Source organism: Sylvia atricapilla, chromosome 9, assembly GCF_009819655.1.
Source record: "Sylvia atricapilla isolate bSylAtr1 chromosome 9, bSylAtr1.pri, whole genome shotgun sequence".
NCBI lineage: Eukaryota > Metazoa > Chordata > Aves > Passeriformes > Sylviidae > Sylvia > Sylvia atricapilla.
In genome coordinates this window covers 28926194-28948546 of record NC_089148.1, presented here as the reverse complement: position 1 = coordinate 28948546, position 22353 = coordinate 28926194, and the positions used below count along the sequence as shown (strand labels likewise).

At 42.0% G+C, this 22353-nt stretch overlaps 1 protein-coding gene across 1 annotated transcript in view; it reads right to left on the bottom strand.

Moving 5' to 3' along the window:
* The window catches only part of GLIS1 (GLIS family zinc finger 1), a 181336-nt gene that overhangs the window by 61609 nt on the left and 97374 nt on the right, over positions 1–22353 (bottom strand). The gene's annotated exons all lie outside the window — the stretch shown is intronic.

Sequence of the window (22353 nt, the reverse complement as noted above, 5' to 3'; positions counted from 1 at the left end):
AACAGTGTTGACAGAAAAGCCTCTTATTATGTATTCTTGTGAGAAGACACACCTTGCTCCTGGGTAGCTGGGAGGGAGTATATGGTATCACTCCACGAATTATGTGATAATGCGAAAAAATTAAATTGCAGTTAAACAGCCTTGAAGAGGGATGCAATGTGTAGCCCAAGACCCCAAATGGCATCAGAGCTTTGAGCTCCCAGCAGGATCCCAGCAGCACGTGTAGCCCAGTGCTGTGTGCCTGCACTGGGAAGGCACCACAGCCTCCGCGTCCGACCCTGCCGGGTCTGAACAGAAATAAACTCAGTGTTTATGACAAGGGCCTAGTTCCTGGCTCTGTGAACACAAGGTACATTCCACTCTAATTATTCCTAATTGCCATGACCTAATGTGTAAATATTTGCAAGCACGAATGTAAAAGTGCTTCCATACCGTTGGTAGGGCCCCGTTCCCAGCTGCGAGGAGCCTCTGCCGTTCTCCAGGCACAGCCCATGGAGCACAGCTCTGACCTACGGCCTTTGAAGTGAGGGCCTGTCTTGTGTTGTTGAGGTTTTCAGCAGATAATTGAATGGGAACTAAATGCGGTTCTGATGCCCCAATTTGCACACACCATCGTCCCATAAATCTTTCTTTTATCCATTTGTTATTGTTTTCCACAACTGCTGGATGCCTATCATTGTGCAGCGTGGACCCCACCTACCCTAAATTTTCCTTTGCCTTGTCCTGACTGCTCCCCTGGCATTTAATATTCTGTCTCTTCTCCATCCTGCTTGCACTGTTCTGATTCCAGGGTATTGGAGAACTTAATTTGGCACAAGAAGACCAGCTGGCTGTAGAGCAAACATGACCCAAGTGTGTTCTTCTCAAATTAGTCCCTCTTCTTGGTAGAGCCAAACCTGCAGAGAGAGTCAGAGACATATTCCAGGGTGGTCAGGGAGCGAGCTGAGCAGTGGGTGGCACTGGGAACAACCAAGACTTTGGCTGCCAATTCCAGAAATTTCACAGGATGCTTCTGGAGGCAGCCATCCCAGGGCCAAAAAGCAGACAATTCTTAAGGTTACCCTGAAATGCTGCAATCAAGTTTTCCATGTCCCTCAGCACTACCCCTCAGGTGGGTGTGCCAGGACAGTCTGGCAGCAGGAACCTCTGTCTGCACAGGTCAGATTTACTGACTGCACCGAGTGCCATCAGGCACTCCTGAAGCTGGAATGATTCTCAGCCTCTTCCACTTGGACCAGTAAATCGGAGCAGCTGAGACGCTGTATGCACACAGTGCTGTAACTCACCACCAACTCCCCTGGGGCGTCTTGGGCCATAATTTATACAGCTCTGAGTGCTTTTACATTATATAGAACTGAGAGCTCCAATGAAAACCAAACAAAATGAAACAAAGCAAATGCAGACAATGAATAGCCTGAGAAATTAAAATAGCCTCCAAACTTGAAGAACCCAAACTGTCCCCCTAAATGACTCACACTAAAGAAGATGCCTCATTTATTACGTTAGAAGAATTGTAAAAATAAGGACAGATTTAAAGAAAAAGCAAGCTCTCAGGAGTTTCATGGGTTACAGTTTTTCTTTTAATTCTAATCTCTTGCTCTGTATTACACTGCAAAGCCATGTAGCTGCCCTAAGGCAGGGCCTTTAAGCTGGTGGTGACAGGGCAGCCTGTTCCTCCTTCCTTTCTTTGAGGATAGGGAAGGCTTGGCATTGTCCCCACCTAACAATCTGTTTTTTCCTTTTCCAGCCCCCAAACCCTAAGCCTCTCCCCTCAAACCTGACACGGTTTGAGGTTTCCAGTCCCACACCAAGCCTTGCTAAGGGGCTGGGGAAGGGGAGATTGAGACAGGACAGGCCACAGAGCTGAAGATGACAACAGCCCAAGTCACCCTCACTGAATCCTCTCCCTGTCCACTCTCATCATACAGAGCTCACAAGGTTTTGGCAAAGCTGAAATAATTTTTAATGGACAGTAACAGTAAACATGAGTTAGTCTAATAATGCAAGGTTACATGCACACAGTCATTCATACTTGTCACAGAGAATACAATGCACACACTCTCCTCTTAGTCTCTATCCATGCCATTTTCCCCAGAATTTTTTCTGCAAGCTGAATGGGAGTTTCCTTCTGGGACTAGCAGTCCTCAGCAAACTCTGGGTAATAAATAATAATAATAAATAAATGGCAAAAGCCTTGAAGCAGCCTGTTTAGTCATCTCATTAAGTGTTACCAACACTTTCACAGTGTTGGACAGGCCTTAGTCATTCCCCCATTCCTGTAAAAGATGTGGTTTTCTCATCAATAACCCTCTGCAAAAGGACTGGAAATGAATTGTTATGGACAGAGCAAGGAGCTCCTCTCTGCTCCTCTTCCACTGCAGGACAGCACTTAAAGGTTGTTCTGCATTTCTGCCTTTTCTCTTGTTGATTTTAACTGTAGGACAACATTTAACCATTTCTGATTATCAATCTGTTTCCACACCAGCAAAAGTAGCTGGAGCCCTGTCTTTGGTTATAGAAAACCAAAGGAGGGAGATGCTGTCTATGAGCTAGTGAGGCACCAGAATTTGCTTTAAAATGAGCTAAATTTTTGCAAAAAAAATTATTAAAAAAAAAAAAGAAAAAAAAGAAAAAGCTTTTTTTCCTTTTATGAAAAACAAAGGGGATATCATAATCACAAGGTAAAAAAATAAACCAAGCAGTAACCCTCAAGGGTTTAAGTTTCCAGGTGCTTTGAAGATAAGTTTCTAAACTGCTTTTTAAATTTTAGAGATTGAGTCACACGATCGTGCTGAATCTGACCAGAGGTGTTAATCAGAAAGACCAGTAACAGCCTATCACAATGGTAGTAAGTACATAAATATTATTTGACATACTTTTTCAATAATCTTATATGTGCCTTTTAACAAGCCTCCATAACACAGAGAACATATGAGCCCTGCTAGTATATACCAAACAGCAAGGTAGTTAAGAATATATTGCATTTATAAACTATGCACAACTTTATGAGTCTCTAGCTATAATTTCATCATAGCACAGTAATTGGAAAGTCTGCATAATTCTGGAAGGATATGTGTTTTAGTTAAAAGAACACTATTATTGCTAATTGGATACCAAGCTTACATTGTAAATCAGAGCAAAGTATGGGCTCCTAATTACAAACTTTTTTGAAACAAGCACTGTATGTCTTTACATTATTTTTGGCTAACAAGTGACTTAAATAATCGTAGTGTTACAAAGTCTATAAATCTTTTCTTTAGATGTGGCTGATGAAATGTTACAGGATAAGAATGTGTGTTCCCAAGGTAAATATCTGGCTTGGCAGCCTCATCTCCTACAGTGAATCAAGGTAAAGGAGTATGTAAGTGACTGGTACTGGCACAGCCCCAAGCAGAAAAGGTAAAAAGTAAAAAGCTGGTATTAACTTATGTAGCATGTTGCAGCTTAACACATTTTAAACAGGCTGGGTTCAGTCTTTGGCATCTGGAGCTAAAAACTTACAGCCGTGTTCTTATGTGGAACGAACTTGTGTATTAGAGTTTTACAACACCAGCAACAAGCTTTTATGAAGTTGTTAAGGTCCTGAATCCAGAGCTGTTATGCGAGGCTCTTTTTAAAATTATTTTTTCCAAACTAGCTTTTCCTCCGCACGCCTTGATCCGCTCTTGGCGCACCTGTGGCAGCAGAGACAGCCCTTGGTGCTGAGTGACACACACCTCGGGAATAAATATGGGACATGGTGCTTTGGGGACTCTGCTGGGCTGACAGAAAGTGCACAAAGCCTTTGAGAATCCGTGAGCAAAGGAAACACTGAAGAGAAGTTATGATGTGCAGGGGGCAGGCCCTACACCTCAAGCCTGCAGCCAAGGGGCACGGAGGATGGTTCACTACTCAGGTAATGATCAGAACACACTGGTTTGTTCAGCATGGCCTTAAAGATGCGCTGTCCATGCCAGTGATGAACAGAATGGAAAGCCTTGTGCACTAAAAGGCATGGGAAGGAGGCAACTTAAAAAAACTGGACCTCTTGGAACATGGAATGTGGCATAGGAAGATCAACAATTCCAAGTCTGGTGTCTACCTTGCATTCCCTTCCCACTGAAAGGAAAATTCATGGCTATTTTCAAAGTCTATTGTGAAGACATTAATGTACTACAAATCTCTGGAAATCATTTTGATTTTTCCTTTTGATTCTCTACCTATTTATTAAAAAAAAAAAGTAACGTTGACTTAGGCATGGTGATGCTGTTCAAACGTCAGCCTGCACAGCATCAAGACAGAGGCCATGTGTTCCAGATTTAAAAGCTGTATTCACTTTGTGATACACCATTCAACGAGGACTTGCTGTCAGATGAGGCTTCTAATCTGTTCAGCATGTTTCCACCTCCTCTTCTTCAGGGAACAGTTGTGGCACATCTCACCAGGTTACTAAGTAATGGAAAAGAAGAGGTCTTTAATAGTCCCAGATAACCTATGGACCTCATCTAGGCTGAGAAAGTCCCCAAGGTCTTGGAGTTCAGCAGCTCTGCAGGGTGTATGTATTTAACCTTTCATCCTGGCCAGATTATTAAAGTGAGTTCACTGAACTTGATTCCAGAAGAAAAAACAGAAGCAGCACGCTTGCACTGTTACAGATGAGTAAGTACAGCTAAGTCCTGTTTTATGACCACCATAATTCCTTTTCCATAAATCCCCTAACCTCAAGTCACAACCATGAATGCCTCTGACAAACAAGACTTGTCTGCATGGAAGCAGAACATTGCAGGCTCCACTTGGCTCATGCCTATTTGTTAATGCAGGACCTGAAAATTATTTCCATCACAAATTCAACCACAACCTTCTCCATCCAGGGTTAACCCATGCTGAGTCTTGCAGTGTAGATGACTCAAAATGTGTGATTAAAAGCACAGTGCTACAGGCACACTGGCCATGGAAGTTGGCTTGGAGCCTTCTCACCATCACCAAACCACAGCACATCTTTACCCCAAAACCTAGGTGTCTAAGATGGCCAGACATGAAAGACAGACAAAAATCACACTGCACTGCCAGAAAGGGAAACTTTCAGATGAGTTTCTCTGTGTTGATTTGACCACTCTGTTCAGGCTCAAGCCTTTAGTATCTAAAATGAGCCTTTTAGGACACTCCTGATAACTGAAGATGGCAAGACAATACTTTATTTCTCCTGGAACGACTGGATTAAGTACTACAGTGTGGGAAAAGGTCCTTTGTGAAGCTTTTCCTCAGGGTCAGGTTGGCAGGTGTTTCTCATTGACCAGAAGAACTGCGAATTATTCTGGAACAGGAAACAATTCCTTTGAGACAAGAAGAAAATGTCAACTGGAAACTTTTAACAGGAAAAGGTACAGCAAGCCTTAGCCCGAATCTTTAGAGTATGACTGTAAAAGAAGAGCAAGAAGGGACAAAGTCAGATGTGGACATGAAGAACAGACAGCAGGACATGACTCATTGTCTTCTGGACAACTTTAGTTCTTAATCAAAGTCTCCAAAGAGAATTCAGCAACTCAAGTAAGAACACATTCCTATGAAGCTGAGCACAACATGTGCTCTTCATAACCTACAGAAAGCCAGGAGGGAGTGGGCACAGAAATGAGGGGCAAGCACACACAGTTCAAACCTCACTGGAAGGCAGTCTGTATCCACCTCACATCATCTGTATCCACCTCACAGGCACATGGAAATGGTCTCTGAGAAGTTCTCAACTCAGCAGCAGAGGGAAGATTTACTGTGCATGGCAAATAACCTTTCTCCACAGAGCAGAATTTGTCGTACTAAAAAACCTCATCAGCCAGCCACAGACTGCACCTTCCAGACTCCACCTGCAATGAACATTTTGAAACTTGCAGGTAACTGCATTTTATGGGGTTTGTTGTTGTTGTTGTTCTGTTATTCTGAAAATTCTGATGGTTTTGTTTAACACTGCGTGAAGTGAGTCATTAATTTCAACTGACACTAGACCATATTCTTCACCTAAATCCTTATTTAGACACCTTTAGAAGTAGTCTGTTTTTATAGGTGCTCAGCACTTTGAAACTCTGAAAAAACTTGAGGCGTTCATCAGACCCTATTTCTCTCTTTAATCAAACTGTGTACTTCTGCCAACTTGGAATACTTAGTTTTCAAGTAAAAATCTGTCTTCTCTGTCCTTTGCACTGGTTCAGTCACTGGTTGTTTCTTAACAGTTTATTGGGGGCACAGATATTGAAATGTCCCTGTGGAAATAAACAAGTTCCTTTTCTTGCAGACCACAGCAGCGTGGCCGACCTCCCATTAAATAATTAGAAGAATTGCTTCAAGACTGGGTCAGGTGAAATGGGGGAGCAGCCCTGCATGTGACAGAGCAGAGAAGCAGCAGGAACACAGCTGAGTCTCTGTTTTGTGCAGAATATCCCAAGAGCGCTGACCACTAACTCTGCTTTCCAAACAAAGTGAAACGTTCTGCCAAGAGGGATTGAAAGCCAACTATCAGATCTGCCATGTGCATGTTGTATGTGCATGTTGTAGGCTATGCCCAAGTAACACATGACATTCCCATTAGCTTTAGTTAACTGCTACATCAGAGCAAGCCAGAATCTTAAGAATATTAACCTCTGTTCCTTCTAAGTGTTCCTTAATTTCTATTAGAACAATTTTGAGGGTAGTTTTGCAAGCTTTTTTTTTCCTCCCTTGGATGGATACAAAAATTTCTCTGATGAAAGCTTCAGGCTTTTTTAATTAAAAACAAAACAAAACAAAAAAGCCAACAAACCCCAACCCTGTAACATTATTTTCCTTAAAGAAACTGCCAAAACTCTAGGAATCAGATTACAGAACAGAAGAAGACGTCACAATTCCAGCTTTACCTACCCAGAGAACCTGAAAGCTTCTCTGAGGTGATGAGTTGATGGGAAACAGCACAATTCTGCATTGAGAAGGGAATTTCTACTTGTATTTTATGAACTTGGTGAAAGTGAAGCTTATGAGCATATGTAATGGATTTCTGTGTTCTTAAAAGACGGAAAATAATTTTTTTTGCCTACTGCTGAATAAACTCCTATGCACAAACCTATAGCCACCTCAGAAAGAAAAATGCTGGGGCTTTCCATCCGTGGTCTGTAGTGTGTTGTGGTTAACTCGCCAAGACTGCCCTAAAACACCATTACAAGAAGCTGATTGCTAGTGGACACACATTTGCTATCCAAGAGTCTGCAATCCTACTCAACCATTTTTTTTAGAAATCTATAAGCAAAACTACTTCAGGGTCACAGGGTGTGATTTTGGCCTTCTTCATTCATGATACTGTCTCTACCTTCTTAATTGACAGACATCCTTCACTCACAAGCCTTGTTGTTTAAATGGCCATTGACTTCAGGAAAATAAGTCTCTGTTACATTCAATAATTGCTTACCCTATTTATCCAACCAGTAAATAAGCCCTCACGCTCTCCTCCCTCCTCCTCAACTCCCAGGTTATTACACTGCAACATCTTGGCTCTACGCCTATTTAATCTTGGTAATAATGATCAAAACCAGAGTGAATGCACAGATCTCAGTACCCTGATTAGGATCACCAGCCAACTAAACAGAATTCACAGACTTCATTAGAAAAAGAAGGTTCTGCCAGAGGTTGCCATATTCAATTGGAACTCTTACATTTTTTTTGGATTTAATGTTATCATCGGAAGTTTAGATCCCACTGGACTTTGGATGGCAACATTTATTAGGTTTTTTCCACTGTTAGAGGCAAATGAGAAAGTGGGAGGTTTTTCCTTTCTGCATTAACTTATGTCAAGAATGATGACTCTAAAAAGCCATTAGTGAGTAGGAAATGCAGAGTGATTACAGTGTAATACCTTACAACTGACAAGACTCTGTTCCTGCTTCAACAAACGAGAAATGCTGGTAAAGCTTCAGAAGCTATCAAGTCTATCTATCAAGAAACAGGACAGTCTATATAATGTCTGGGTGATGTCTCTTTGGTGCTTTTTGTAGTAGGATTTAAGAGTGCACTCACAGAGGACATGGCTCAATGGCTTTCTGTGACAGTGGCCAAACATCTGCTGATCAAAACTGTACAGTCTACAGGCTTCATCTGCCAGTCTCATGCTGCAAACAACCAGGCTCCAGGTGTACAGTCCAGTTTACCTTGGCAAGGAAATGATAAACTGATTTATGCAATCCAACTAGCACCACGTCTTGCCCTCTGATGTGCAACAATAGTAACCGTGTAAACAACGATCCCCATTGCTTGGTCCCAAAATGGGATAGACAAAAGATTCACCATAGTTATGTTGCTTACGTTTTAAGGTAATTTACCCCTCAATATATGTGGGAAAGCCAGGAATTAATCAGGTTCCAGCACACACTGACTGGGTGATCACTCTGCAGAAGGGGATTTTGTTGGCTGGCAGGGACTTTTCTCCCACTGATGTGCTGCTACATAAAAAATGTAAAGCCTGAGGGGTTATATGCAGAAAATGCAAAGATATATTTGGAAATAATGCTTTGCCACGGTCCTGCCTTAAGCAGATTTAAAACAGCTTAGAACCCTACTCTCTTTTGCAGGGTCAGTGTCAGCAAGACTCAGAGGGCTGACAGAAATACCAAACTGCCAGCCCCTGCTGTAGATGGTTTGAGATGCCTCAGTTTGTGCTGACATGTCTCTGATTCATGGCCACTTTACAGAAAGAATCATTTATCTTATCAACAGGTTACCTCAATGAAAGCAACCTGGCTTTCCTGAAACACTCAGGTGTGCAAGAGGACAGACCTCTCTCTACACAAAGAAAATTCCAGGCAAAATGACCAAGTATTTCTGGTTGCAAAGGTATTAAGCTCCTACTCGTTTCTGTGAAAGTTGGCAGCTAAGTAGGGGAGAGGAAGAAAAGACATCAGTAGATGACTGTCTCTTCCTAGATATCAGAGAATCCTCTCAGCCTTAAGACAACAGAAGGAAAATGGGCTGTATTAGTTCTGCTGTCCATAGATCTAGTTTTAGGTTAACTAATGTTTTTTCTCTACAGAATACTCAAGAATCCCTTGGTGTAAAAACATCTGTAGAATGGGATGATGCTGTACGAAGTGTTTCTGTCTGCTGTCTCTGCCCACAGAAGAACCTAACCCCCTTTGTCCAGTGGATGCTGCAGGGAAGGGGGCTGGGGAGGAACTGGGGGAGGAGGGATTTGCCTGTGCACATGGGTTAAAAAGACATTTAATGAATCACAGAAAATAATAGCTTTACACAGCAAAAGCATTCCCTCTCCCTGCTTCTCTCCTTCTGCTTTTCCACATAAATTATGTGAACATATCATCAAAACATGATGATTTTTATTTTCATAAATGGGGCCATATGTCAGTTAAAACAGAAAATGTGTGCTGAACTGTGATGTGGGTTACATGATACACTTTAATTGGATGTCACTTTAATGTAAACAGCTTTACATAAAACTCAGCCTGAAAGAAAACTTTTTTAAATTGTCAAATATTAGTTGCTAAACCAACTTGATGCATGTGTCTTTTGCATTGTCTAGTCAATCAAAGGGTACCAGGCACAAAGGCTGCATTCTGATCCCACTTGCACCAAAGCAGCCACAGAGACCTTGCTGTGGTACTTAGAATTGGGAGTCAGTGACAAGGGACTTTTTGGGCATAAACATTTTTGCCTAAATTTTCTGTCTAAGAGGATTCTTTTTTTCAAATATCATTTGCTCATCTAAACATTTAACAAGTGCAGTTCACTTGTCGTCAAGCCTAGAGGCCAACATCCCTTTTTGCAGTGGGAGAAATCTTACTCCGAAAAAAAAAAACCCCAAACCCCAAACCAAGTACTATATACACATTTACAGAGGCAAAGCAGCCAACTATCCCTCATCCAACACACAACTGCAGCTACCCACATGGAAACAACCTCCACAAACAGCATACTACCATAATAATGAACAGCTGAACATGGCAGGATTAAACAAAATTTTAAAATGCAGCTTTGGTAATGCCGATAAAATATCAACCACTTATACTGGGAAACATGAACAAGGCAGTGTTTGCTAGCAGATCCCACAGGGTTACCACAGTCAATTTCTGTGTATAAACACAGGAAAAAGCAGTCATGTCTCACCTGCTGCTCTGTGGTACACGCTGGCAGAGGCTCGTTCTTTGGTGCCACCGGCTCTGCTATCACAGCAAAGCTCAAATGGACCTTTTGAAAGACACCCTCAAGTTCAATTTCAAGTGACAACTGATTCTCACCACCTTGCAGCAACAAACTCACACTTGAGTATCAGCTGTGCAGCTGGATAGCACTTGTGACCTCCAAGAAGTACTAATACATGTCAAAAAGAACTACTGGCATCAACACATACTCGCCATAAACCGCTGCTGGCTTTATCAAATACCTTTGGTTTCTTGGAGCAATCCATCAGGCTTGCAGGCACACACTGCTGTGCAGACACTCTCTAATCTCCAACGTTATCCCTAACACTTAAGGCAGAATCCCACAGCATGCTTAGAAGCATTCCCTGTAAGCCACCCCACCAGAATCCATGGTCTGCTTTGTAGGAGAAATGCCAGCTACTGTTTCTTTGCCTGCAGGTTTTACAGTAAATCACTGCACCTCAGAGCCACAGCAGGAGCACACATGATGCCACCCCAGACCTGGATTCTCCCAAACCAAAAGAAGCTGTGTGGTTCTCTCTGAGAACCATCGAACACATTTTGGAATTATTTCTAGACCACCAACAAAGCTGCTGGAGAAAAAGGGGAACAGTGTTGTATTACAAAGCTTCTCCTCACAGTTCCTGTTTCTGGTTATTGGACATCGTTATGGCTCTTGTAATGATGGCAGTGTAAATCAGCAGGCAAAGGCTGAATAGAATGTTCTATCCTTGTCTCCTGATGAAAATTCCTGTCCAAAGAAGGGATAAAATAATATATTTGTTTTAAAGAATCACTTTTTCCCTCGAGTTTATTTTGGTTTAATTTAGCAGAATGCATAAAAGAGGGATAAAAAAAATTCATAAAGCCAAGAAAACCACAAAATCCCCTTAAAAAAAAAAGAGATTTATGCTCAAGTTTAAAATGGCATAAGCAGACATTACAAAAATCATCTCTGTTCCAATCAGTCATAAAAATTGTCTTAAAATTATAAGGCTGTAAAAATTGAAGATGACTGGTTCTGCAGCCCACTTGGCTTGTGCTAACTTAAGGGTTTGGTGTTCAAATGTAAGTGGCAGTGCTAGTTCTTCACGTGCTGCCTGTCCCTTTGGCTTGCTCAGACAGATCACCATGAATTTAGGGGGGAAGCAAGTCCATGTGGCTGCTGCCCCAAAGTGTGCAGCACTCAAGCTGACCCCAAATGCAATGCCAGGGGATAGAAGGGATCAGACAGCCACTCCCAAAAGTATGTGCCTCGTGCACTGGCTGGTGCTTAAGGGAAACTTGCCCTCATCAGAAGGAAAACTTAGGGGAGGGATACTGCTCTAAAGCATTAAAGCATCATCTTGCACATGAATGTCTGCTGAGATGGAAATCATCTTTAACCGCATACTGGGGAATGAAAAAATGTTTGAGAATCTTATTTTTCTGGCTACACTGAACTGGGCATCCGCTATCTCAGCCCATAAACTACAAAAGAAAAAAAAAATTCATAATCAAGCTGCTGCAACTGCAACAGCACAAAGAGAAAAACCCAAGCCAGAATGGCTTTTACCCCCTGTGTCAGGAAGAGTTTTGACCTGAGTAGGGCAATAACAGCCCTGCACCAATTGTTCCCTGCAAGTGTGTCCAGATATGTCCATAACACTGCCCAGCTGAACAATGGGCAGCTACTCCACCTCACATCTCCTCAGCTGCCCATAGTTCAGATGGATGATTTTAATCTCATTTACACCAGCAGAATATAAACCCCATGCATGGGGAAGGACACTGCTCCAAGCAGAGTCTCACCAGGGATGGCTGTTGGACAGTTTTTATCCCAGACACCCTGCAGCAGTCATCCCTACATGGGTCTGTCCCAGCAGTGGTGCCAAGGCTCATAATGGGAGAGGCATTTGGTCTTTGTCCCTTTGGCACAGTCCTGCTATTCTTTTATGTACCTTTTCATCTAGGCAGCAGGATCCAGCATTCCAGTGTCATGGAATCTCTCTCAAAATGAGGGTTAGGGTCCAGTTGTGCAGGAGTTCTCAAGGACAATTAATTCAGACACTGCAAAAATTATCCCCATTCAATTATTTTGGAAGTATGGGAGAAAACAACATTGACTGGAGCTATGGAGGCTCATCCCTGCCTCCAGTATCAGCTGCAGTGTACAGAGGGCAGTGAGTACATGAAGATGTGGCTGCAGGTGAATGATTTAACTCTGACTTGGTTGTGTGTTCTGCACAGGTGGTGGGATTTGGCATGTGAAGCATGACCCTAACTAATTGAGGGATTATATATCCCCTTCCTTTCTCAAGAACCAGGCTGGGGAAGGGGGTAGGGTATGTTTGCACACACACACACACACATATGTGTATGTATGCTTACATATAGACAGGAACACATGCATGCACATAGATGTCTGTGCTTTAAAACATGCCCAGAATAAAATACAGTTGTCTGACAGAATTACTACATTTTCTCTCCCTTACAGCAGTGCTGCCAATCCAGCACCAGGCATTCCATCCTTCATATAGAATTCAGTAAACATATCAATCCAAATCCAAGAGCCATAGCCAAGGTATCAATAACAGGCACATATTATGAAACTTTCATTCCCTTTCCCCCTCCCCTTCTACCCCAGTAATAACTGTCAGGCGATCCTGGCAATTTCACAAGCATAGCAATGATTCAGCTGGCAGATTTCAGTGGATTATTGTGGCCAATTTGGAAAAACACTCTAATAAGCATTACTTTCCAGAAACCAATATAAATCTGGAAGAGGGGATTATTAAACCCAGGGAAACTATAACAAAAGACATTAATTGCATTTTTGGAAGGAGCTTTTGAATTAAATTATTACCTGCTAGTTTATAAGGCAAATATATAGATAAACCCCACTACCGTGACAAGAATTTATTTATATTGGCCACATATACCATAGGAAATTTACATACCAACACTCTGCTCATTTATGGCATTATAGAAGCACATGTATATTTTCAGACAATTAGGATTATGTTGTTTACTCTCACATCCACGCATATGCACACAATTGATGGTAAGTAAAGCAAAAGATCAAAGGTTTGAAGGATCACAATGAATTCCAAGCCATGTGTTTCTGTATTTGTACATATATTTTAAGATTTCTTAGACAGTCTTACAACAGAATACAGCAGTTTCTTAAAACTACAGGACTTGGAGAGATTTCTCTAACTTACTTCTGATTTGTTGCTTACATCTGTTTTTTTTAAAAAATCACCATCCTGCTCCAAAGTCTGTTGAAGTACATGAGGAGCTTTCTCTTGACACCCGTAAATGCTGGATCAGGCCATTAATACAGAAAGATTAATCACTGTCTCTAAAGTCTGTGTCTTTGGGAATTGTGTGAGAAGAACGATGGAACAACCACAAGCTATTTTGGAAGTTCCAACATTAAATGACTAAAGGATTCATCCCACTGTTAAATAACAGTTTTGAAAACAAAATAACGTATTCTTACAATAATATGATGTAACCTCTGATTTTCCTATTTTCCCTTTGTGAGACCGTTAGCTTGTATACGTGTTCTTCACATTTCGTCTGTGTTCTCCTTGTATTTTTCTTTCCAAACATGTAATGAGTAATTCTGGAAGTAAAGGAGAAACTCTCTCCTTTGTCACCAAACTTAATTCCTCAAAGGCAGCAAAAAGGTAGCGTGATGAGCAAACATTTAAATAACAAAAGATCTATATAGCCACAAAAGACTAAAACTGGTCACAAAGACTGCATTTGTTCTGATAACTCAAAAAAAAAAAAAAAAAAAAAAAAAAAAAAAAAAAAAAAAAAAAAAAAAAAAAAAGAGCTAGGATTTTACACTCCATTATTATTAATTAATAGACCCAGAACAAACACAGGAAGCCAAGCTCCAAAACAAATACTGCACAGGACACTGCTGCTCAAACCCTAAGTACCAGCCAAGGAGGCAACAAGAACAGAAATATCCAAACAAAACACACGCAGGGTCTGTGGCTGAGCCACAGGACTCCCACACTGTGACCTTCTGCCTTCCTGAGGGGGGAACAGAGCCCGTGTCCTGATCCCAAACAAGATCACCTCATCTCCTGTGCCAAACACCAGCTCTGTCTACCCCATCTCTGGCTTCTATAAATTTAAGTGCTTTCCACAGCTCCTTTCCTCTTCTCCACCAGCTCCCTTCAGAGAGTGACCATCACAAAAGTTGAGTGGAAAGAGAGTATTAGAACTCTCCGCTGACCTCAGCAGTTGCCTGGGTGTCCCCACACTGTCACCAGGGTCAGACAGCCCCCATGAATGTTCACTTTCCATTTCACATTCATTGCATGGCTTAAGGCTCTATCACCCAGAGGATACTGATGGCATACAACTAAAAGATGGGCCCTTAGCACCACTATCAGCTGTCAGTTTTATTAATTCCTGAATTAACCAATACACTGTGCCAGTATTTAATGAACCACCCTTTTCCCACTAATTCTTATTCTAATTTTTCATTTCCTGGCTACCTGAAGATCAAAAATTAAAACAATTACTACGTGGTTAATTTAGAATTCTGCATCCATCATGAAACAGACAGGGTTGGATTTACAAAGGAAGAAAAGATAAAGGAATTGCTCCTTTTCTTTTCCTTTTAGCACTGCACATTGATACATTCAGGTAAGACGTGCCTTCTCCTCTCGTCACTCCTCAATTCCCAAATGACCACCAGGCATGTGTTGTCTGCTGAATTTGAGGAACACTTTACTTTTCAGTGGGATATGACTGGCTCTAACAAAAGACTCCAATGTCTTACACTGTTTTGCCTTAAACATTGCTCTAACGTGCAATTACTGTAGAATTCACTGAGAAAACAAAGTTCCTGGGTGATTCATGCTGCGTATTTTCCCTAAACCTGAGCTAAAACCTTCAAAGCCTCCCCAGCTGAATCACCAGACTGAATCACCCTGTTTCCAAAGGCGTTCAGAGAGGCGCTGTACACGGGAGCTGTGGAAAGCACAGCCCAGGCAGGGGAAGTCATCCCTCCCTGCTGCAGAACCACTCAGAATCTTGGGAACAGGGGATTGATTATGGAGCTTGTATCATTCCAGCCCTGGCTGAGCTCCCGCTTGTTTGCGGTCAATGGGAATTTTGCCCCTGCTTCCAGCACAGCTGAAATTTGCCTTTAGGAATTGGCAGAGGCTTGAAGTTTGCAGCTGGGAAGGCTCCATGCAGGTGCACAAAGGATGGAGACCCTGCTCTGCTTGGAGACCACAGATGGGACTCTGTGGGGAAGCAGAGGGGTCACTCCTCACTGGATGCTCCAGAGTGGACAAGACAAAGCCAAGTGCAGGTGAGGAAAGAGCTACAATTCCACCTGGGAGTGCAGTGGCCACTATGGCTGATGACTTCTCATCAGCAAGTATTTCTACATTTTTAGCAGAAGAATCAGCCCCTTTGCTCTCAGCCCTTCCCATCAACCTCTCTTCCCCTCACATAAAGCACAATGACTTGATGGCCAAAATGATGCATCTATCATTTCTACAATGATGTTATGAAACAGTTCTCAAAATTCATCAGAACCAGACGCAGGTTGTGACTAACGCCACTGTAAATTGATAAAATGTTGTAAAGGACTAGGAATCAGGATTTAAAAGCTCACTGTTCTTCATTCCTCATAACCTACGTGAAAACTGGCTGCAATAAATCCTAGAAATTAGACAGTCTACATATTGTTGTTTATTCATAACTTCTTTTAAGCTACACTTGCCAGCATGCCATATTTACCATTTTCTTAAGTATACACAAGCGTCTTTGACTGCATGGAGGGACAAAGCTGAAACAATGAAACATTTTCAGTGCAGTACTACAATCAAAAGTGCCCAATTTAATATACAGGTTTGACACTCTAAGGTGTTTTTTTCTAAGGTGGCTATATTGCCCAGGTTTGGGGTTTTTTTTGTTGCTTGAAATGGGTTCCTAGGCAAAGCACCACCGATTTAGAATAACATATTGCCATGTTTTTAAGGAAAATATGGTTTTGTTTAGGCTACAATTAGATGCTTTCACAATTTGTCTCTGGCAAACCGAGACTGAAAGCTCCAGAGTCAATTTGTTTAGTGTGAACTGAAGTAACATCTATCTTCGTAAAGAAAACTTTACAACAAAAGAGCCTTCACGATAGTAAGACCTAAGAGCTTTCATTCTAAAAATGCAGGGCTGCCATGCAATTCTTAACTCACAGCAATTCACGAGGCTACGAGCCATATATTGTTTGGAAGCCACGGGAGTAAATCAAATTATCATGAATGACACTAATGATCCCACACTTGCCTGAACATAATGCACCTTCTACAGTCTTGCCCTTAGGGATTATTTTTTATATAGAATTAGTACAAATGGCTTACTCTCCCTCTTTTGTTGACTTTACAAAGAAATGCTCTCGGGTACAGAGTCTGCCTTTCCCGGGTTAATTATGGGAACCAAACCAGCCGTGCCTATGGTGTGAGAAGTCCCCAGGTAATACCTGGGAAAGCCCTGAGTGCAATAAATGCAGGAGCAGATCATAAAATGCATAAAATGACTACCCTCTGCTGGATGGAGCCAGAGCAGCTGAGCTGTGTCAGTGGATCCTCAAAGCCATGATTTAATACTACAACTTTCACAGTGGCTGGGCTGGGTTTGGGGTTGCAGTGGATCTAAATGCAGTTGTCAAAAGGAATTCCTGGGCAATCAGGGGATGCTGTCCTCGGAAAAAGCCAGCATTTCTGCTAAGCACAGGTCAATTATAAGCACAACATACAAAAAAAGTGGAGGTTTTATGAAAGAGAACCATCAGAGACTTTCAGAAATCCAATGGTTTCTTTGCCTTGCACTTTTATTTCCCAGCAAAATCAGGCCAGATCCCAGCTGGTAAAAACTGGCAAATTTCCATTAGCCTGTGGGTCATTAACTCTGAAAAAAGGGCAGTTTCAAAACCAGTTTTGTGTATAGTGTTAGTTTCTGTCAGCGTTGCTATAAACAATCAAAATTGAAAGTATCTGGTATGACTACAATACCCATTTACTTCTCTTGCCATTCAGAGATGTGTTCCAACCCTGATTTCCATGAAACAATTGACACGTATCACAAGCTCTATCTGACAAGCTGAAATATGCAACCTGAACTTCTAAGTTTGCACCCTCTTGTCTCCCTATAACCATCACATAAATTCTCCGTGGCAGTGATTTAAGCTGCTAAAGAGAACAACTCAATCAAAATGGCTGGCACAAAGAAAGAGCAAAAAAACTGGCAGACATAGGCCCAGGTATGCATTTGGCAGAGATGTCTACAAAGGATCCAGCTTCTTTTCCTCTCCCCAGGTTTTACCATCATCTGTCTGTGCTGCTGTACCTGTGCAGCTCCCACATACCCAGGGCTCCCTTCCCCAGCTGAACACAGACCCATCCCCATCCACCAAACAAGCTGGATCCAACACTTGGATTTCACTGCCTGGATTTTGAGTGAGTTGGACCAGGAAGCTGCAGGTGAAGCTGCTGCTGTGCTCAGCAGACTCTCTCTACCCTGTTTCACAGAAATAAAGCATCCATGTGTCATGGCACAGTGTTTTCTGGCACGAAGCTCTGTGAGGTGTGTTAGCATTCACTGGAATCAATAGCAAAGCTTTCCCTCATGGTGAGGAGAAACTTTTTGTTCTATAAAGGTCAAACCTGGTAAAGGCAAAGCGAAACAAAAGGTATCTTTCTTAGCAAATGGACTCTCCAGCTAGTCATCACCCATTTCACACCGGTCACCTTCTGTGAAATGGTCTGAGAGCCTGGCCTGGGGGACAGTGAGGTCCCCAGCTCTGGGGATGCTGAGATGCAGCCAATGTGGGGTGCCCCACATGGGCACTACCCTCAGCTACCTCACAGCAACACCAGCAGGAAAAAACCATACAAATAGTACATTCAGAGCGCAGACATCTGAAGGCTTGAACTGTATCCCTGTCTCTGCTAATGCACTTCCTTCTCTTACACTTAGTAATGCAATAATCTGTGTTCAGAGAGTGGCAGAAAATGGGAAGTCATTTTGCATTCAAAATTATTCCCTACAATTTATTTTCCAATTTTTTAAGACAGTCTAGCTTATGTTACTCATGCAGTTGGGCATCTTCTATTTTCACTACGAAATTATCCCACTCTATAATAGACCTCCTTTTTGGGAAACCTTTAGTGAAAAATTAAATTCTCCTTTGCCTGATCATCCCTACTTGTTTTCTATTCTTTCCTAAACAATCCCTCCCTTTTCTTTTCTCCCCACTCCAGCCTCAGTTTAATTCCTTTCATCTTTCCTTAAAAGACTGTGTCTCTGCCCCCTTAATCATTTTTTAATTTCCCATCCTTTAGGCAAGTGCCAAAGATGTTAAAATGAGAAATGGATGCTTGCCATAAAGGAACAGAACTCCTGTAACTCCAAAACAGTTGAAATCATGAGAACTTGCAGGCCCTTACCCCATTATGCGAATGGTATTTTTACAGCACTAGAAGTGAAGTAATGCAGCTACAAATATTCATGTTTTAAAAGTGCTGTCATTCTAGTGGCCTGGCTACAAGTTGCCTGAGAGGTACTGAGGAAGGCTGGGGGTATCACAGTCCCCTGAGAAGAAGACCCAAGCTCCACAAAGGTTCCTTCCATTCTGAGCCACTGAAATTTGCTCACTGTTAAAAAGTCTTCCCTTTACAAAGTCCTAAATTTGCTGCTTTTCAATATCCATCTGTGAGGAGGGACGATGCAGAATCCCTCACCTAGCCTTTTCCATCATGTTCACTGTGTACTTCCAATACCTCTCCCTCTAAATTCAGCAAAGTCTCTTCACAGCTGGAAGTACTCCTGATTGCCTCCTTTCACAATCTGAACAGAATTGGTCAGTGATAACTGAGATAACTTTGTCACTTCAGCTCAGAAGCAACGCGTATACAGCAGGAGGTTTGCCAATCTGAAGTGTAAAACATGCTATTTACCACCTACCTGGATAAAAGACTTACTCTGACTAAGCTGGTGTGTTCTGTGCATCTGATGCATGTCTGGTTCCTGCGTGTTGTCAGCTTTTCACTCCTTGGCCTTGAAGACAAAGCACGACCTAAAAATGTCCACTTGGACCAAAGTACTGTAAACAGCGAACTCTGAGATCACCACAACCATGCGATTAAAAATGTCATTACATTTGAGGATATGCAGGAAGATAAAACCCCACTAGTAATTGCGATACTTAAAAATATTTTCACACAATCTGTTTTCTGATCTCCCATGTCTTTTCTGAGGGGACAGTTTATTGCATGGAGGCAAGTGGGCAACACGTCAAGCAACAGATATGGTTTTGTTGAGAGCATCCCACACTGAGTCAGGTCTACTGCTGTTTTGTGAGTGCAAGCAAGTACCAAAGTATCTATCTCCTGCCAGATCTCTTCTCCCTGCAGTATCTGAATGTGTTTTCAGGCATCATGACTTGTGCCATTCCAGGAGCATCCCCCTGGGCCTTGTTTTATGCAGTTTGCTCAAGCTCTGCAGGGAAGTGGGTTGAGACTGTGTGTCTTTGTAAGGAAAGCAGAGTAATGTCTACAGCTGGCTGGTTCCTGAGCAAAGGCAGACAAATGTAGTCGTACCCAATTTGCAATCAAGGAGAAAAAGGGCAAGATTTGTTTCACAGGACTGAGAGGCCCTGACTTACAAGCCACAGTGTTGACAATACACCTTTCCCAAAGGCACAGAGAGAGAGGTGCTCTGTGCCTCTGGGTGTACTGAAGGATTATTGTGAAGTGGTGCTGGGCTCAGCGACCCACATGGCTCCACCAGTTCTGCCTGGTGTTTTCCTTTCTGTACTGCCCCATCCTCCTCACTCTCTGAGTGAAGCAGGATGCAATCATATCAACATGGACACAGCAGATTAGTTTTACAAGGTTCCCACCAGTGTGACATTCATCAGCGTTCTAATCTGGCGGTAACACAATCCCCTTTACAAGTGCGCGCCGAGGCAGCGCCCGCGCTCTCAGGCGCAGGGCTGCAGGTTAAACTGATACCCAGGGCCTGCATCCCACCAGCTGCTGAGTGACTGACCCTGTTCCTGACATTCCCAGGGCCTGGCAGCCCTCCACGCAAGGGTTAAAGGGAAGTTGTAAGCAACGGTTCTAAAACGCTTGCAAGAATCTCCCTGAATCAAAACCATTTCATAAAAGGCTCTCTGCCAGGCAATAAAATATTTTTTGATGGACTCTTATTTTATCATTACCCATGTAAGAAAAATGTATTGCAAGAATCCCAACACAATTCAGGGAAGTAATCATTTGCAGATTTAGTAGGCATTCTCAATTGGCAAAAATGAAAGATTTATTGTAGGCATGATGAAACAAAGAGCAGTTGTGCAAACTTTACTGAGCTGGATTATGAGAACATGCTTTTTCCATTTCCCACTTTTAAATGCCTTGGATGCAGTTTCAAAAGACAGATCAAGATCAATTATTTAACACTGCAGCTCCACTGTACCTGAGCAGAGGATCCCTTCACACATATGTTATCTGTACACAACAATAAGAGAAGGAGATGGAGGGAAGACACTGACATAGACAGCTACAGCAGACTTTGAAATAAAACTCCTATTGTTCCTTGACTCCACAATCAGCCAGAGATGTAAACAGAAAAGTCAGGTACTGACAAATGTCTGTGATTAAATACACAGTTATTTGAAATGCAGCCATTTCTGACTAATCCAAATACAGAAAATACAGGTGTCCTTAAGACGGAACACAGGGCACTGAATTCTCTACAATGGTGACATTTTCTTTGAAAGCCACAGTACAGCTGAATAAAATCACTCTCTTGCACACCTCTACTCATGAGAATAATGTTCTGAAGTAGAAGGGACTTTCTAGTCAGTAAAGGTTATACAGACCTTAAAAAATACAGGAAAGAGAAAATACTTTGAGAAGGAGGATATTTTTTCCTTGCCTTTTCCACTAGGCACTTAATGTGTTATTTACAATGATGCCAGTTTAAACAGAGAAAGAAAGCAGCAGAATAACTTGACTTAATTCAGCTATATCCAGAACTTGGGTACAAGAGTTTTCACCACACAGGAAATGCCACTGGCAGGCAAAAGCTTGAAAGAGCCTTGAGATTCTCAGCAGAACAAATGATTAGAGATGCAAAATAGCATCACGGGCACATTAAGTTATTGGCCTCAGTACCTCACTGTGATTATTCAGCCTCACTGTGCTCCGAAGAAATTTATTTCATTGTACTTGTAAGGAAAAGGAGATCCAAAGTGAAAATATCCCAGAGCCTTCACAGAATTTCAGTAACTCAGTTCCTGGTCTGAGAGGAAGACTACTTCAACTTCAGAGGTGCAGAGCAGGGCACCTCCAAAACAAACTTACCCAAAACCAGGCCTGCTTTTGGAAATAACTCGGAGTGAGCTGTCAGATGCCAGTAGGTCCCATTTTGATATATTTAGCTTAACCAGCATGTTGGTTTTTACCAGGCCCACTGGACTACTTGCTGAATGAGCCAGTGAAGGTTTCAGAATGTGACCCTGCACACTGTGCAATGGTGGCTTTTCATTTCTCATCTGATATTAAAGGCCAACTGCTGCTGGTTTGCCCCGAAGTAAGAAACAAATGCATCTCATTCAGAACTGAGATAAAACTGCATAAATGCCTGTATAAAGTTTTTAATGTGCACTAAATTCCTCTTTCTCCCCCGAGACTACACTATACAGCCTCTCTGTTGCCTACAAATGCAGATTAACATTTTTATTAAATGACATAGGTTGCACTAATATGGAGTATTAAAACGTATTGGTCTAATAAGAAGTATTATTAAGTATATCACTGGCACGGGTTTTAAACAATATTTAATTTTATGGCTTTTTAATTTGACCAAGCCTTCTGCCAGGTGACACAAACTGTTTTTCCCTTCTTGAGGTTAATCACTGTTCAGAGAGGCTAAGTCACTGAGAGTTCTGAACAATTCCTACCACTTTTAATAATCCCCACAGAACACATACAAAGGAATAAAATAAAGCCAAGCACTTAACCTCAAGAAGACAAGCACAAATACTCTGTTTAAAATTTTAGAACTTACAAGTTCTCCACCAAGCAGCCAAGTTGTCCATCAAATGACATGATTAATAATATTTGGATGCAAGCTGTTTTTTATAAATTAAATTTCAGGGAGTAAAAAGAAAATTCCTCTCTCATTG